Genomic DNA, 19,579 nt, shown 5'->3' with positions numbered 1-19,579 from the left:
ATAAAATAGCAAAGGGTTGTAAATTTTTTTATTAAGATATGCATGAGTTGGAAAAACAGAATGATAAAGGAGCTTAACTACAAATGCTTTTCTATGTGAAAATAATTAATAGTTTTAGCTAGATTTTAGATTTTAATTGTATCAATTTCAATTTTAGTTTACATAAAAGAGCATACTATTATTAGGCAAATGTACATTGATGATCACTTTATTTATCTTTTTCTTGACAAATAGACTATATTGCATGTATTGCAATAATTTAACCTAAATATACTATGTTGCGTTCAACTTTTAGATTAAGCTAATATATTCTTAAGAATAGTTATCAAATATTTTAATAAATGAGGTTGAGATGGCCGAGTTGGTCTAAGGCGCCAGATTAAGGTTCTGGTCCGAAAGGGCGTGGGTTCAAATCCCACTCTCAACAATGGTGTGTACTTGCGCATGAGTTTTTGGGTCCTGTAGGGCGCCAAGTTCTGGGCACACCCCCAGCGTCATTATTTTTCTAGTCTGCACAATTTTTTTAAAACTGAGTTTCTCGGTTTTTAACTGTCTGATTTGGCTGAAATTTTGACAACTTGTCCATAACATGTTGTTCTTCAGTTTTAACAATGTGATCTTAGTTTGGAAGTTTGTAGTTGGAGATATATGTTACACATAATTGCTAGTTTTTCGTGGTTGTATTTCGTTGATATTTTGTTGTAATAAATTGTGATATGCTCTGTTTGCAGTATCTTAAATGTTGAGCATGATAAATGATGTATGTTAAATATAATGACGATGATTGCATGATGTCAATGTGTTGTGATACATGTGATAATGAGGCCTTGATGTGCCTATGTGTTCATTGATCATGAATATGGATAATCATGTGATTGTTGATTGATGTATGATCATGATAAGACAATGTATACTTGGATACAAATGTAATGAAAAGTATCTCTACTTAATTATACTGGATATGCACTTCGTCGAGGCTCTTGATAAGAGTAATGGGAAGTTGTGCACTTCGTCGGGGCTCAATAAGAGTAATAATGAGAAGTTGTATACTTCGTCGGGGCTTGCGATGAGAGTAATGGGAATGGACATCTTTGGTAAGTTACATACGAGAATAGGTTAGGTGGTTGTTTTGAGAGGGAAGTTGTCCATTTCGTCGAGGCTCGTTATGAGAGTAATTGGAAGTGACATCTTTAGTAAGTTGCGTTCAAGAATAAGTTGGGTGGTTGGTTATGAGTGCATGCCATACCATTGATATTACTAGGTGGTAATATGTTGAGGATTTCATGTTTGGTTGTGAGGACATGTGATGGGTTGTTAACTTGGTTATGTTTATGCATATGTTGTGATAATATAAGATTGGTAGAAAATTTGATTAAAATGTGCATGAGTTGGAAAAACAAAATGATAAAGCAACTTATCTACCAATGCTTTTTTATGTGAAAATAATTAATAGTTGCTTATCTACCCATGTTTTTTATGTGAAAACAATTAATAGTTTTAGCTAGAATTATTTTAAACCAAATTGTGTAGTTAGATTTTAGATTTTAATTGTGCCAATTTCAATTTTAGTTTACTTAGAGAAGCATACTATTATTAGGCAAATGTACATTGATGACTACTTTATTTATCTTCTTTTTTTTGACAAATAGACTATATTGCATGTATTGCAATAATTTAACCTAAATATATTACATTGTGATCAACTTTTAGATTAAGTTTATGTCTTCTTAAGAATAGTTATCAAATATTTTAATAAATAAGGTTGAGATGGTTGAGTTGGTGTAAGGCGTTAGATTAAGGTTATGGTCCGAAAGGGTGTGGGTTCTATTAAACTCATGGAAACTCAATGTTAGGTTCACACTCATGACCTTCCTTTAAAGTATGGCAACCGAAAACAATTTTTTCAATAGCATATGGAATTGGTAAACCTTTCTCTTTAGAGGATTATATCAAGAATAAGTCTCAAGGTTTCTTTGCATGTGTCTTGGTCGATGTTGATTTTTTATCTAATTTACCTAACCAAATTTTGGTAAAAGGCCAACATTTGCATTTATTATTAATGTGGAGTATGATAAATTGTCACTATTTTGTTCAAATTGTAAAATAATTGGTCATGATCTATCTAATTGTAGACGGTTACAACATGATGCGACTATTATTTCTAGCAAGGAGAAAACAATTGCTGCAAAAATATAACAATATTATCGTTCTAAGGTGGTTGGTGCACAAGATGAGACTATGGGCTCTTTAGCTCAATCGGTAGAGCCTGTAGTGGAGCTTATAGTAAAGTCTTTTATTGTGCAACCTATGGTGGTACAGTCTGAGCCAATGGTAGTTAATCATGATAAATTTGTGTTATGAATGGATCTTCTCATATTAAAAATTTTGATGGTGGTGTGCTAGTGGAACATGATTCCTTGGCTGATATGCCTTCTTTGGAGGATGTCACTCCCATTGTCAATAGTTTGTAGGCTTTACAACAATTAGATTCAAATTCATAGTAGTTCAGCGACAATTCTAAATGGGCTAATTGAAAATAGGGAAGATACTAATATTGAAGAGGATTATGAGCCAAGTTAAACTACAAGGAAACCTAGTAGGGGTAGGCCAAAGAAAGTTAATACTAAACCCTTCAAAGCAAAAACTTCTAAAAATTATAGGTCTTTTTTTGGAACATGATATTATTGGCTAATGATAAATTTTTTAATATGCAGATAATTTTGTCTTTTTCCTGGTATATGGAGTTCAAAGTATGGAATGATTTTTATTAAGGAAATCATGATTTTTTTTCATAATAGGTTTTTTTTTTCGATGTTTGCGATGTAATTTTATCATGGTTTGGTGTAGTCTTCCTATGTTTGTCTTTCCTTTTTCTTTTTTCTTTTTATTTTTTAATAAAAAATTTATGTATGGCAATTATTACAATGTTGGCAAGTATATTAAATCGTACAAGTAATATAGTGGATAAGTCCAAATATCATTTCCCATGGAGACTCACATTGTTCAAAAACATTATGTTTATTCACTAGTTAAGGTGAAAATAAGTTTTGTATTATAATGCAATGTATTGAATGTTTAGCAAAATTCTAAAATATAGAAAGTAGTGAAATTGATAGAAGTACTTATATGACAAAGACTTCACTAGGGTTAAATTTCATGCATCAAACCAATATGAAAAACACCAAACAATATACCTATAATTTCGACTCTAGCATTCACACCACTATGTAACAAGTCATAATGTATTTGCGACAAGCCTAAACTTATTACTAAGAACCTTAATGTCTTAGACCTTTTCTTATTAAAATTTCACATTAAACTTTAAATTTAGATGTTAGGAATGACCAATGATGTACTCTATATCTAGATGCACAATCAATTAATTGTTCTATTCTAATCCAGGTTCTAACATCGTGTCTAATGGTAAGATACCCACAAGTATGCAATCAATCAATTCATGCAGTTAAGAACGAGAATAAAATACAAGAGTACATATGGAAAAGAAATATATATTGAATAGTAGAAATTACAAAGATTGAAGATACATTATATTCAACCCCCCGTAAATATGGGAGTTAGTTACTCCCAGTGGCGAAACTTGGACAAAAATTTAGGGGCGCCAAATTAAATTATTGTTAGATATAATTTTTTTTAATTAGAAAAAAAACTTTTATTTTTTCTCTTCATTTCCTCTGCTTAAAACAAGCACACATTATAGTAGAATTCAAAAAAATATCACTATCCTTCGTTATTATATCATGATACCAAACCATGAATACCATTTTGATAAGTCCTTCGTACCTCATCAATTTGATTTGTTGGGTATGGTCAAATTTAAGGACGTTTTTCCCGGATCGCATTCTAATGAATTTTTAAATTCATTATATGTAACTCTATAAACTTTAGAGATTTGTTTTTCATTGTCATGAATTTTTGATGCTCATGAAATTTCTTAAGTTTAGTTAATGTCGATGCATTTTTTTCATCTTTATCACAAACCTTTTTCTCTCCAAAAAAGAATCAATTCTTTTACTCTTTATCATAATCTTTCTAATATAAATTTATCACCTCCCACCTATTTAGAGAAAAAGATAAAATTTATATTCACAAATCACAATTATCACAATGCAAAACATAACAAAACCCATACAAATTTAATTAAATAAGCAACACTGTATAAATTCAAAACTTTTAAAAAATGTACCATAGGCAGCAGACAACATGAAATCCCTAAATTTTATAATTAAGGGTTATAATAATTTTGGGAAAAATTATAATTAAGGTTCATACAAATTTCATAGAAAAATTCCTAAAATCATAATTAGGGTTTATACTAATTTGGGATAAACTTAATTTGGAAGAAACATCCTACAAAGAATAATAAATTTAACATATATAAATTATAATAAGATACTAACATTGATATGTGAGAGATCGTCCGAGAATGTATACTTCAATCTCAATCTATGTATTCCCCAACCTTTGTTTATCTCTTTGTATTTATTTCTCTTCACACACTTTTATGATAATTTACATGATGAAAAGTTCTTATAGCCAAAAAAAAAACTCTAATGTCTTTTAAAATCAATCTCTTCATTAAACTTTTTATTTTATCTTTTATTATAATTTTTCATAACATAAACTTAATATAAATAATATATCATATAATTTTAATAAATAAATATATATAAAAAAATAATTTTCAAAAATTTTGGGGGAGCCGTGGCTCCCCTACGTCCCTAAGTAGTTCTGCCAATGGTTACTCCTATACATTTTAGGAGAAAGAATAATAATGAATGTTTCTATCCTCCAAAATGTGTCTCCACCTCAAAAGATCAAATTCCCTCTCTCTCCCACATGGGGGAGGTTGCCTATTCTCCCAAAAGGAGGGTTAATTTTTAATTGTGTGGAGCCTTCTATTTAAAGACTTTTAGAACTTGACTAGGCATGAAATATGTACTTGAATTTGTAATTAAAGTAACCTAACTCTATTGATAATTGATTATGTTGACAACTTCTTAAATATATGATATTTCCACTTATCTGTTAAAATATAAACCAAATACTTATTTTTTCCAATTTATTAAATAAAACTTGAATTATCTAATAAAAGATAAAATATTTATCTTTTATAAATTATTAATAAACCCTTAATTATTTAAAAAGATAATAATAAAAATACAAATAAAAGATAAAAGAATAGACATAATAAAAATATAATAATGTCAATTATTAGTAGTGAAGCCTAACATCTTATTGGCAACTTCTTAATCCAAGATCTACTTTCGCAAAAAAAAAAGAAAAGAAATAATAATTCCAAAGGCAAATGAGAAGAAAAGGATAATTGATGTACCTTTTATGGACAATGATATTTTAATTCACATTTTTTGACCCACTTTTAACCCACTACGTCGGGTCCGTCTGGATCGCCAGGTCCGTCTGGATTGTCGGACCCATCCGGGTCGTCGAACCTGTCTGTATCGTTCGGCCCATCTGGGTCGTTTGGCTTGATCTTTGACTCTGACTTAATGTAGTTATTTGGGGGGCCTAACCCACCTTAGCCCTAGTCCTAACCCACTAGAGAGGGGGCTTTGGGGGCTGGGACTTTGGCCCCCTCATTTGGGGCCCCCCTAAAAGGGGGCTTTATGAAGAGTGGGTCAGGGTTGGCCCATGGGCTAAGGGCCAAATTGACACCTCTAATTTTGATTCTTTTTAGTGATGTGATGTGATAATCTAATGGTGATTAAAATGATGAGTTAAAAATGAGTAAAAAAAGTGAATTAAAATATCGTTATCTATCTTTTATTAATAAATGACGTGAACACAATACAAATACAAGAGTGATAAACCAATATATATTTTGGTAGAATATGGTTTATTCTCTTCCCTGATATATGGTTTTATTGTAATATAAAGCAATATTTTTATGTGATATATTTACGTAAGAATACGACCTATATATTAAACAAAAATATATAAATAAATTTAAGAGATGTAAATAACAATTACACTGTAAAAGTTTCAGTCCAACTCTATATTGACAATTTTATGGATGTCTATATTTTCTATTTATACTTTAGTAGGAATGAGAAAAGTTTAAAGGTTTAGAAACATTCCTAATTTATTATCTCAAAATTTATTTTAAATTGTATAATTAATATTTAAAAACATCTTATAGAATGTACAATTCATTATATATTTTTTATTTACATAATTCAAAAAATGTTAAATATATATTTTTTTTCTAAAATTTTTGGAGAAAATTATATTTTATCATTGTTTCAAAGTATGTATCAATTTTGTTCTTATATTTTATAAAAGGAAAATGATTAGTTAACTACTTTTTCTTACCACCTAATGTGGATTCACCTTGTGCATTTTAATTTTAACTTTTAATATACTTTTAAGCTGTAGAAGTGTCAGAGGAAATAAAAAAGTGCATTCCGCGCGTGGGTGATCTTTTGGACAGAAAATCCCAATTCTATTTGGCTTTCTAGAAGCTGCCATTTTCACACCCCATTTCTTTGCACCCACCAAGTTTCCTAAAAGCTTCACACAAAACCCATTTTTCCCTTTCTTCTTTGAACATTGTCACCCATAAGGTAAGAAAACAAAGCCCCTTCCCTTCTAATCTGCACATTGCAACCCATAAAGCTAGCGAACGAAACCCCATTTGTTGTACTCGTTACATTGCAAACCATAACCCTTCTAGCCCCTTCTCCCTTTCTTTTCTTTAGACTGGATTTTACAAGCCCTAAACGAAGGGTTTTGGTCATAATTTTTGTCCGTCCAATGCACAGGACATTGGGGGTTTTGCGGAGATAAATGTTGTTATTGATTTACTTCGTCACCTAAACTTAGGTGGTAAGATAAGTTTTAAAATGTTACAAGCTATTTTTTTCCGAAATGAACTTACACTTTGTTTAGAAGAAATGGGATGTGGTCTGGTATTGGTGTGCATAACTAGGGTCCACCCTTTTAATAAGGGAGAGAATTGTGTGTTCTCATGCTTTTCCAAAATTTATCAACTTTATTTTGTGTAAAAACGCCTTCGTGGGTTACACCTTAATTATTCTTGGGTTGCAAGATAAATTTAAAAATGTTGTAGGCTAAATTTTCCCAAAATGAACTTACACCTAGTTTATAAGAAGTGGGATGGGGTCTGGTATTGGTGTGCATAGTTGGGGTCCAACCTTTTAGTAAGGGGGAGAATTGTGTGTTCTTATGTAATTCCAAAATCTGTCAATTTTAATTTGTGCAAAAGCTCTTTCGTGGGTTACACCTTAATTGCTATTGGGTTGCAAGATAAATTTTGAAAATGTTGCAGGCTAGTTTTTCCTCAAATGAACTTACACCTGGTTTAGAAGAAGTGGGATGTGTAACATCCCTACGAAATATTACTGATATAAAATAAATAAAATTCGAAATATAATAAGTGTCACATTTAATATGAACTATTTCCCAAAATACGGGAAATTTAAAACCTTAAATATATGAGTCATAAAACTAGGAGTCCATAATTCATAAAACTGAAATAAAAGTCAATGGCTCATGTCAAGTTTACATAATGTTCTCAAGGATAAAATAATAAACATAATACATATGTATCTACAAAATATCCCATGCTAGCCCTCGCTCCGAGTCTAAGCATCTCCTGGCCCACCTGTCAAATCATCTGCTCCCGGATAACAAGTTATCCGATCATCGCCACACACACACAAAAAGGGTGAGCTATGCACAAGAAAAATATAAACAGATATATGAAATAAATATGCGACCCATCCCGAAATAACATAACTAATTTCATAATTTCCAAATCACCCAACCATGACCTCATAGTCCTTCATGAGTCATATGCATGAACTAGGTATTAGGACTTCCCTGTGCTCCCACGAAACTAACTCATTCATGGTCCAACCCTATGAGCCTATCCCGCTCATAGTCCTGCCCTACAAACTCCTCGTATGTAGTAAAACATCCAAGTCTCACACTTAGACCCTGGCACGCACGCAATCACCATACTATGGACTCCTCGTCTAATAGTAGCTGACGGGAAAATCACAGTTCCTTGCCCATCGTGCGCCCGACACATGCAATCACCATACTAAGGACTCCTCGCCCATTAGTAGCCGACGGGAACTCAACCAGTTCCATGCCCATCATGTGTCCAACCACCGAGCACATCCCAGACCCCTAACGGACTTAGTCCTTCAAGCCCACACACCACAACACATGCATATACTTCATATACTTAAGTAAAGTAGTCATTCCACACACACAAGATCATTCAACATGAGAAATCCACATAATCTCGCCCAAGCCAGAGCCTCTCACCCAAGCTAAGCCCTCTGCTTCGCTTAGGCTAGTTCACCTCACTTAGGCGAGCTTAAATCAGCCACAAAATCACGTCATCTCGCCTAGGCGAGACCATCTCTCGCCCAAACACCAATTTTAGACTCGCCTGGGCTAAACTACAACCAAAGCACCACACATGGCCACAACATCTCGCTTAGGCGAGGCCATCTCGCCTGAGCGAGACCCTAGTTCGCTCAAAACCCACAAAAACCTCGCCTGGACGAGAAATTGCGCTCAACATGAGCACACTTCCTTGCTATCTCGCTTAGGCGAGCCACTCTCGCCTAAGCGAGAGTGTCACTCGCTCAACAATAACACAGCTCGCCTAGATGAGCTACAAGACCTTTAAATCAGAAGAGTAGCTCTGCAATTCTCGCTTAGGCGAGATGGACTCGCTTGGGCGAGACTTGCAGGGTTTAGCCTCTGTACAGACACAAAAATCACCTAACTTTGCCCAATTTGCACCACCAACGATACCAAAACACGATTAAAGTATTACCAAGCACAAATAAGGACCACAAACATCAGAACAGGTCTTATATCATCCATTCATATTACCCAACTCGAGATTAAATCACCTCTGCCCATTCCATACCAAAACCCTCCCTCTAATCACAAATTTTTTGCATCACGTGGTTATGCACCCTATCTCAAACCAATCAAACTCTCAATCACTACACATGATACACGAATTTCATGCCAAACAGAAATCAATTGAGAAAGCCATGATATAGAATCATACACAAATTATGAAATTCACACGCACAAAAGAAAGCTCCCCTAACCTGGAATGTGTGATCAAATTTATGAAGACAAGACCCCTTGATTCACGACTTCCCTTTTTCTTCAGCCCTTTGCACACTCAAAACCTCCTCTCCCAGTCTCAATTTCGTGCTCTCTTTATAACAGCTCCCACAATTACCAAAACCCTTCCTTTTTCTTAAATTTTGGCTTTTATAGGTGCCTTTAAAATAGGTTTTAAAACTAAAACGAGTTTGGGCTTTTAATTCCTCTTCCATGTTACTTATTTGGTAATTTCCCAGCCCCCTTGGCTGCCCCATTCTGCTATGCCAAATCCCATTTGGTGATACTCACGAATCAAGAATAGTTTACAATACCAATCACATACTCATACATATCCTTAAAAATCAATAACAAAACAATCACACATAATTTGCATACTTAGGACTCGAACCCAAGTCCTCTCACACAACCAAGTAATCTCAACCATTTGAGCTAGCACTTTTCCACGTCACATTAAACAACAATTAATGCCATAAAGGCGTCTTCTACCCGCATTTATTAATTATTTATTTATTTAATTAATTAATTTTCCCGGGTCTTACATGATGGGGTCTGGTATTGGTGTACATAGTTGGGGTCCAACCTTTTAGTAAGGGGGAGAATTGTGTGTTCTTATCCAATTTCCAAATCTGTCAATTTTAATTTGTGCAAAAGCTCTCTCGTGGGTTACACCTTAATTGCTCTTGGGTTGCAAGATAAATTTAAAAATGTTACAAGCTAAATTTTTCCCAAATGAACTTACACCTGATTTAGAAGAACTGAGATGGGGTCTGGTATTGGTGTGCGTAGTTGGCATCCAACCTTTTAGTAAGGGGGAGAATTGTGTGTTCTTATGCAATTCCAAAATTTGTCAATTTTAATTTGTGCAAAAGCTCTCTCGTGGGTTACAACTTTATTGCTCTTGGGTTGCAAGATAAATTTAAAAATGTTGCAAGCTAAATTTCCCCCAAATGAACTTACACTTGGTTTAGAAGATGTGGGATGGGGTTTGGTATTGATGTGCATAGTTGTGGTCCAACCTTTTAGTAAGGGAGAGAATTGTGTGTTCTTATGCAATTCCAAAATCTGTCAATTTTAATTTGTGCAAAAGCTCTCTCGTGGGTTACAACTTAATTGCTCTTGGGTTGCAAGATAAATTTAAAAATGTTGCAAGCTACATTTTCCCCAAATGAACTTACACCTGGTTTAGAAGAAATGGGATGGGGTCTGGTATTGGTGTGCATAGTTGGGGTCCAACCTTTTAGTAAGGGGGAGAATTGTGTGTTCTTATGCAATTCCAAAATTTGTCAATTTTAATTTGTGCAAAAGCTCTCTCGTGGGTTACAACTTTATTGCTCTTGGGTTGCAAGATAAATTTAAAAATGTTGCAAGCTAAATTTTCCCCAAATGAACTTACACTTGGTTTAGAAGATGTGGGATGGGGTTTGGTATTGATGTGCATAGTTGTGGTCCAACCTTTTAGTAAGGGAGAGAATTGTGTGTTCTTATGCAATTCCAAAATCTGTCAATTTTAATTTGTGCAAAAGCTCTCTCGTGGGTTACAACTTAATTGCTCTTGGGTTGCAAGATAAATTTAAAAATGTTGCAAGCTACATTTTCCCCAAATGAACTTACACCTGGTTTAGAAGAAATGGGATGGGGTCTGGTATTGGTGTGCATAGTTGGGGTCCAACCTTTTAGTAAGGGAGAGAATTGTGTGTTCTTATGCAATTCCAAAATCTGTCAATTTTAATTTGTACAAAAGCTCTCGTGGGTTACAACTTAATTGCTTTTGGGTTACAAGATAAATTTAAAAATGTTGCAAGCTAAATTTTCCTCAAATGAACTTACACCTGGTTTAGAAGAAGTGGGATGGGGTATGATATTGGTGTGCATAGTTGGGGTCCAACCTTTTAGTAAGGGGGAGAATTGTGTGTTCTTATGCAATTCCAAAATCTGTCAATTTTAATTTGTGCAAAAGCTCTATTGTGGGTTACACCTTAATTGCTCTTGGGTTGCAAGATAAATTTACAAATTTTGTAGGCTAGTTTTTCCCTAAATGAACTTACACCCAGTTTTGAAGAAATGGGATGGGGTCTGGTATTTGTGTGCACAGCTCGGGTCCACCCTTTTAGTAAGAGAGAGGATTGTGTGTTCTCATGCACTTCCAGAATTTGTCAATTTTATTTTGTGCAAAAAATCTTTTGTAGGTTACACCTAAATTGCTTTTGGGTTGCAACATAAGTTTAAAAATGTTGCAAACTAGTTTTTTTCCCTAAATGAACTTACACCTAGTTTAGAAGAAGTGGGATGGAGTCTGGTATTGGTGTGCATAGCTGGTGTCCACCCTTTTAGTAAGGGAGAAAATTGTGTGTTCTTATGCACTTCCAAAATCTGTCAATTTTACTGTGTGAAAAAACGCCTTTGTGGGTTACACCTTTATTGCTCTTGGGTTGCAAGATGAGTTTAAAAATGTTGCAGACTACTTTTTCCTTAAATGAACTTACACTTGGTTTAGAAGAAGTGGAATGGGGTCTAGTATTGGTATGCACAATTGGGGTCCACCTTTTTACTAAGGGAAACAAATTGTGTGTTCTAATGCACTTTCAAAATCTGTCAATTTTATTTTGTGCAAACACTCATTCGTAGGTTACACCTTATTTATTCTTGGGTTGCAACATAAGTTTCAAAAGGTTGCAGGCTAGTTTTTTTCTAAATGAACTTACATATGTTTAGAAGAAGTGGGATGGAGTCTAGTATTGGTGTGCACAACTGGTGTCCACCCTTTTAGTAAGGGAGAAAATTGTGTGTTCTCATACACTTCCAAAATCTGTCAATTTTACTTTATGCAAAAACTCCTTCGTGGGTTACACCTTAATTGCTTTTGGGTTATAGATAAATTTAAGAATGTTGCAAACTATTTTTTTCCCAAAGGAACTTACACTTGGTTTATAATAAGTGGGATGGGGTCTGGTATTTGTGTGCACAATTGAAGTCCATCCTTTTAGTAGAGGAGAGATTTATGTGTTCTTATGCACTTCCAATATTTGTCAACTTTTTTTATGCAAAAACTCCTTCATGGGTTACATCATAATTGTGCTTGGGTTGCAAGATAAGTTTAAAAATGTTGCAGGTTAGTTTTTTTCCAAATGAACTTACACCTGGTTTAGAAGAAGTGGGATTAGGTTTGGTATTAGTGTGCACAACTAAGGTTCACCCTTTTTGTAAGGGAGAGAATTGTGTGTTCTCATAACTTCCAAAATTTGTCAACTTTATTATGTGCAAAATCTCCTTCGTTCAAAAATGGGAGGGGCTTCATTCACTAGCTTTATAGGTTGCAGTGTGCAGAGTAGGGAATGGGCTTCGTTTTCTTACCTTATGGTTGACAATGTTCAGCGAATAATGGAAAAAATGGGTTCTATGAGACTTGGTGGGTGTTAAAAAATGAGGTCCCAAAAATGGCAACTTCTAGAATGCCTAAGAGAATGGAGATTTTCTGCCCAAAAGATTATGACGCGCAGAATGGACTTTTTTTATTTCCTCTGACACTTTTACAGCTTAAAAGTAAATTAAAAGTTAAAATAAAAATGCAAAAGTTCAATCCACGTTAGGTGGTAAGAGAAGTGGTAAGGAAAAGTAGTCAACTAATCATTTTCCTTTATAAAAAGAAATGTAAAATGTCTTTAGCAGGAAAAAACATTGAAGTCTCTCTCCTTTTTGCAACTCTCTCTCCTTGATGCAATTCTTTCTTTCTTTCTCTTTCTCTCTCTCTCTCTCTCTCTCTCTCTCACACACACACACACTCTATCTCTCCCCCACTGTATTTGGAGTTCTCAGGCCCTCTTTTCAAGGGTAAGGATGGAGGTGGTGTGGGCCTTAAGTGTAGGTTGTGTACGACAATATGCAAGGGTGTGTCCTTCAAATTCATCATTATTGTTCTTCAAATTCTTCTTCACACCTTCAAAACCTTATTCTTACTATCTCATCATAATGTCACCTCAAACCTCTCTCACAAGCCTCGTAATGCATCAATTCAATGATCCCAACAGCCACAGATCTTCAACCAATATGTCAGAGGTATCAAAATTTTAGTTGAATTACTCTTTTGACCATTTTTTTCGTTCAAAAATGTTAAAATTGGTCCTCTAGTTCTTTTTAGTCTCAATTTAGTCCTGATTCTTTAAAAATTGATGCAATTTAGATTTTTTTTCGTTAAACTTCTTGAAAGGAAGCTTAGATTTTTTATTAAAATTGACACTAGGATTATGTTCATTACACCGATAAATCAAATCATCCTTACTCATTACTTCAAATTTGATGAAAAAAACTTGATCTAATACAAGAGATTTAACAAGAAAGGACCAAATTGTATCATTTTTTCAAAAATCGAAATCAAATTGAGATTTAAAAGAACTTGAGAAAAATAGGAACCAATAGAATAATCCAAAACTTTTATATAAACTAGTAAAAATATTGTATTTACTTTTTTTATGACAATAAAAAATAATAAAATTATTATTATAATTATAATTATAAAATAAATATAATAATTTTTATATTTATTATAACTAATTTTCATTTATAATATTAATTAAAAAAATAAATAAAAAATGTTAAATTATACAAATAATTACATAATATTAATAAAATAATTATTTTAATTTAAAAAATATTTAAAAGATAAAATTAAAAAATAAATGTGGACAATAAAACGAAGACTTGTCTTTTATATATAGATATAAATGTATAAATATTTTTAGAATATCAAATATATCAAATATATTAAAAATATTAAATTTTTAAAAAATATATTAAAAATATTAAATTTTTAAAAAATATATTAAAAAATATATACTAATTATAAAAATTTTAAAAATTTTGGAGGACCATGGTGCCGTAGTCATAGTGATGGTTCGCAGTTGATTATAATAATAATAATTATTATTATTATTATTATATTATGTTATTGTGATATATTATTGCTATTAGTAATATTAACATAATTAATAGTAAAATAATTGTTGTTATTAATAAATGTAATATATTAATTTTATTATTATATACTATTGAAATGAGAAAAGAAGTACTAAAACATTATTATTATTAGTATTATTTTTATTATCACTGTTATTAATAATAATAATAATAATAATAATAATAATAATTATTATTATTATTATTATTATTATTATTATTATTATCATTATTAAGAATTATAATTAGGTACTATAATTATTGTTTTTATTATAATTACTATCTTATCTATTTTAAAAAAATTAACATTCCAAAAATATTTTATTATTAACCATTATAATTATTGTTATTATTAATATTATCCATAATTATTATTATTATTATTTTTATATTATAATTATTATTATTAATTATAACTATAATTATTATCACATTATCAACTCTAACTATAATTATAATACTATAATTATTATTATTATTATTATCAATTATAATTATTCTGATCATTATTATTATCATTATTATTAATTATTATTATTTCTATTATTATTACTAGCGAACACACAGGCGTTGTCGCGTTTGTGTATCTGCATTTTTTAATTTTTATAAGATCAATAATATTTATTTTTAAAATATATATAATAAATTTTAAAATAGTTGTTAAATAAAATAACTGTTTAAAAAAGGATTTTAGAATAACGGTCAAAATAAATAAAAAATTAAAAAAATGGTCGCAGAAAAAATAATTATAAAATAATTAATTTTTAAAATAATAATTAAGGATAAAATTAGAAAATAAAAAGTGGATAAAAAAAGAATTCCATTTATATATTGTTATAAATTATATTATTATCATTAATAATAAGAAGTATAATTATTATAATACTTATTATTATTATTATTATTATTATTATTATTATTATTATTATTATTATTATTTTTATTATTATTGTTTGATACACTTTACCAACTTTACTAGTGTTTCTTCTTATGCTCCCTCCTTCCTTCAATTTTATGGAAGCCCTCATTCACCGACCACTCCCCCAACTCTATATCTTCTTCTTTAAAAAGAAATTACAATTGTATAATTTCGAATGTAAAACAAAAAATGTATTTTGAATTCATAATTTTTGAAATTAATGTACTTTTTATTTTACATTCTCTAATATACAATTCAAAATTCAAAATTTGTATTTCAAATTTTACATCTTGAACTATAATTTCTATATTTTAGATTATATATTTTAAAATATAATTTTATTTTAAAATATATAATTCAAAATATAATTTTTTCATTCTCAGTTATCTATTTCTAGAAATTTTCAAATTGTGTATTTCAAAGTTCAAAATAGAAAGAAAGTAAAATTATTTTTTTCAAGTATATAAAGGCATAGCAAGAAATTATGGAGGTGCACCCCATTACCTCCACTAACACAAAAAGTACTTATTACGTCATCCAGTTAACGTTTGCTCAAGGAAATCAACATAAAGAATGATCAGTGACATTTTTGTAAATAAAGTTACAAATTTGACGTCTGTCCAACACATCCCCAACGTCACATAACGTCAGTTTTTTCAAATCCTGACGTCACCGAAGCTGAACGCCAGTCTTCAGATACCCTGACATCACTCAATGTCGGCTACTTCACTAATCCAATGTCACTCAACGTCGACTAGGCACAAAATCGACATCCCACCTTCTTTCAATTATAGTACTGCAACGCGAACAACCATTGTTCCTCTTCTTCGTGAGACCTTCTCTTCGTTCCGCGGACCACCACAACATCCACATGTGAGTTTTCCACCATAAAACTTGTTGAGTTTTCATTTTAGCATTGATTTAAGCATTTGAACTGATTGAATTTCGTTTTGGTCTCCATTTCACATAAATGCATAATTTTCTTCTTCATTCCACTGTTAAGTTTTTGTTTGTTGGCAGTCCACCCTCCTTCATCTGCGTCCTTGTTTTTTCTACAAGATGTTAGTTTTTCATTTTCTTTCGTTCACACCTTGCTCTTGTTCATGTATGTGTGTATTTTGTTGATTTTTTTGGCATATTCTTTTTATTTGAAAATTTATGATTTTTGATAAATTTGGAATAAAATTTATATTTGTTATTAGATGGGTTGCATGTTAAAATAATTTTAATGTGTTTTGTTCATTTTTTTGGATTATTTTTTTATTTGAAATTTTATGATAGTTGATAAATTTGTAATAAAATTTATATTTATTATTAGATGTGTTGCATGTTAAAATAATTGTAATTTTTTTATTATTTTTTAATATTATTATTGCATTGTTATTTTATTTGTGAAGATTTATTATAATTTTAGTTCACAATATTGAGTGAACCTTAGTTCCCGTTTGAGATTTAGTACAAATGATTAAATTTTTAATCGTTTATATTAAATCTTGAATTGACTGATGAGACAGTTTGAAAAAAATATTTTTCATAATCGGCTATAATGTGTATATTGATGTTTATGCATACATTTGATAAAATTTCGATTGAAACAATTTTTGGTTGTTCTCTGGATGCATACTTAATTGTGATCATGACTGATCTCTTTCATTTTGTATACTTCAAAGACCAATGCGATATTTGATTTATTTGTATACGTGTTAGAAAATTATTTTAAAATAATTTTTTTTTGAATGAGTTGGACTTCAAATTATATTGGATGAACGTCACATCAATAAAAAATACGAGAAGGAAGTTTTTAAGTTTTTATGTTCAAAAACATACAATTTTTATTAATAGGACATATTTTTATCCTTTGTCCCTGTGTTCGCTATCTTTCTATATTTTGACATAGGTCACAAAAATCTCAAATTTTCACTTTTCGTAAACATCTCAGATTTTGTAATTAAATTTTTTTTAAACCTACTATTTAGAATTTAAAATTATATTATAAATTATATAATTTCATAAACATAATATATTTTAAATCGTATAATACAAATCTGTTTCTGTAATATATAATTCGAAAAAAGAATCGATATTGTATAATTTAGAATAGTTTGTTATATTATAAAATAAAATGTATTTTATATTATACAATTTGAAAATCCAAAACATAATTTAAAGTTCAGAAATTTTTTAAAATTGAGTAATTTAATTATAATATAAAATTTATTTATAAGTATAAAAATATATTATAAATGATGCAATTTGTTTCGGGTGTAGGACCAAACACCTACTAATACCACTTCAAATTATACTCCTTTCTCCTCGATGCTTCCTTCCCAAGTAATCTGCTGAAACTTCCACTCCACGTAATCTTCTTTCTCGTCCGATCGGTTGAACAGGCGATCGGTGTACCTGTCTAATTGTAACTGCTGTAATAAATGCAAATTAAAGAGATTCTCACCAACCTACCTTTGGGCCTTATTTATAGTTTTCAGTGTGGGCCTATAATTAGGGCTCCTTAATCACGGCCCAATGATCCCTTAATTATGATTACTGACTTGTTTAATTTTAATTAACTCAGCTGATTGATCCAGGTTTTTCATTTGGCCGATCGACCGATGGTCGCTTGGTTAGGCGAATTATCTTTTATGGGTGAGTAGCCTTTAACAAAAAAATGTGTTTCACCCGTGTGGCCGATGGGCCGATCGTCCTTAGCTTTGCCATACGATATATCTGTTGCTAGCAGCCTGTTTCCGCTCGAGTTTTGTCCGGTAAACCGATGCACCGATGGGTTGTACGGTACACAAGCCCTCCCAGCCTTGAACGATGACGAAGGTGAAACGAGAAGGTTTTCAGGGAGATTCCCTGTGCCGATGGACCGGTGGGCCATACAGGAAGAGATTCCTATGCCGATAGACCAGTGAGCCATACAGGAAGAGATTCCTTGTGCCAATGGACTGGTGGGCTATACAACAAAAGATTCCCTGTGCCGATCGACTGATGGGCTATACAGGAAGAGATCCCCTGCGCCGATGGACTGGTGGTCATACAATACACACAATTTAAGATATGTTGTTAAGATTACTAATTGTAAAACGTTAATATCTAATTTTGGTGATGTTTGGTTAGTTTTTTCTTTTTCCTGTTTTTCGTATGCTTAATTGTTTAGTTTAATTTATTATGATTATCTTGTATTCTTATAGTTAGTCTATGTTGAAAATAATATAATATTGAAGTTAAATTTTTTAGAAAAAGTAGAAAAAATATTAAAATATAAATGAAGTTAGTGGTACTTGAGAAAATTCAGCATTGAAGCATTCAGAAGTTTTGGTTAGGGTGTCCTTTTTTTATTGGACAGGGATTCACTAACGGTCCCAACATTGGTTACTTCCTTCAAACTCATCTCTGACTCACCATAGACAAAAAGAAAGCAAGATCATAAACTAAATATTTCTCATAGGTAATGCATCACTTGACCTAATAAACATAAAAATGATTTTTTTATTTTTTATTTTTTTACTACATTCAATCCAATGCAATCTATTTTCTATGACGTTGAACCAGTAATGGAGTTATAGATTTAGAGTTTATTATTAAAATTTGTAATTAATTTTTTATTTTATTTTTAAGAATATATTTTTTAAAAACAGAAAAAAATATTTAATATTTAAAAAAATACATTTAGATAATAGAACAATAAAATAAAATAATTGATATATTTTATTATTTTTAATAATACTAGTGAAAACAAATGGGGTATATTGATTTTATATTTAATGTCTCTTTTAATGTATATGTATTTATATATATTTAATTATGTTTATGTTATTTTGTTTAAATTTGAGATATTATTGAGAATAATTAAATCTAAAATGAAAGAGAAGTCATACCGAGAGAAGAAGAATAAGTGAGATGTGTGAGAAATAATAAGTTTTGATTATTATTTAGAAGGGGGTAACACACACGCATTTTAACTCTAAATTAAATGATTTTAAGTATAAAGATTAAAGATAAATTTTGTACAGTTATAACAACAACAAAAATAAGTAATCCTAATATTTAATATGATGTTTTGAAATTATATACATTACTATTTTATTTGAAGAATTTATGAGACCGACATATCTACCAAATGTACAAGAACACCATTGTATTTGGTCTCTGCCAAATTTATCCAAAAACCATTTGTACGTTCCTATCAAGTGAATCAACCATCATTATTGGAGAATTTTCAAAAGAATGAGAGAAAATGGCACTTGCAAACTAGAAAGGAAAAAGAGGGGCATTGAAAAAAGTCCTTCTTTTCTTTTGAAAAATCTTGTTTCCATTCTCACTGTGTCAAGTTTCTTGATTTGAAGTATGACAAAAGAAAAAAGAGAACAAAGTTTCTTGATTAAGGAATTTCCTTTCCCTTTCAAACACAACGGTTGAAGTGTTATGTTCACTCTTACAGCATGTTGTTCTGATCTGTAGCGGTAGCTTTAAGAAAGGGAAACTTAAACAGAAACACCAAGTGTAAGATAGTGATATATAGCAACAAAAATGTGCAGGTTCATA

General features: G+C 31.1%; 1 non-coding gene across 1 annotated transcript; it reads left to right on the top strand.

The window, feature by feature from the left end:
• Window positions 1-346: 346 nt before the first annotated feature.
• Window positions 347-427, top strand: TRNAL-AAG. Its single transcript has one exon. It is a non-coding gene; the product is annotated as a tRNA-Leu (tRNA).
• Window positions 428-19,579: the final 19,152 nt, after the last annotated feature.

This window comes from Vigna unguiculata, chromosome 4, assembly GCF_004118075.2.
Source record: "Vigna unguiculata cultivar IT97K-499-35 chromosome 4, ASM411807v1, whole genome shotgun sequence".
NCBI lineage: Eukaryota > Viridiplantae > Streptophyta > Magnoliopsida > Fabales > Fabaceae > Vigna > Vigna unguiculata.
This window is presented reverse-complemented; position numbering and strand designations above follow the sequence as displayed.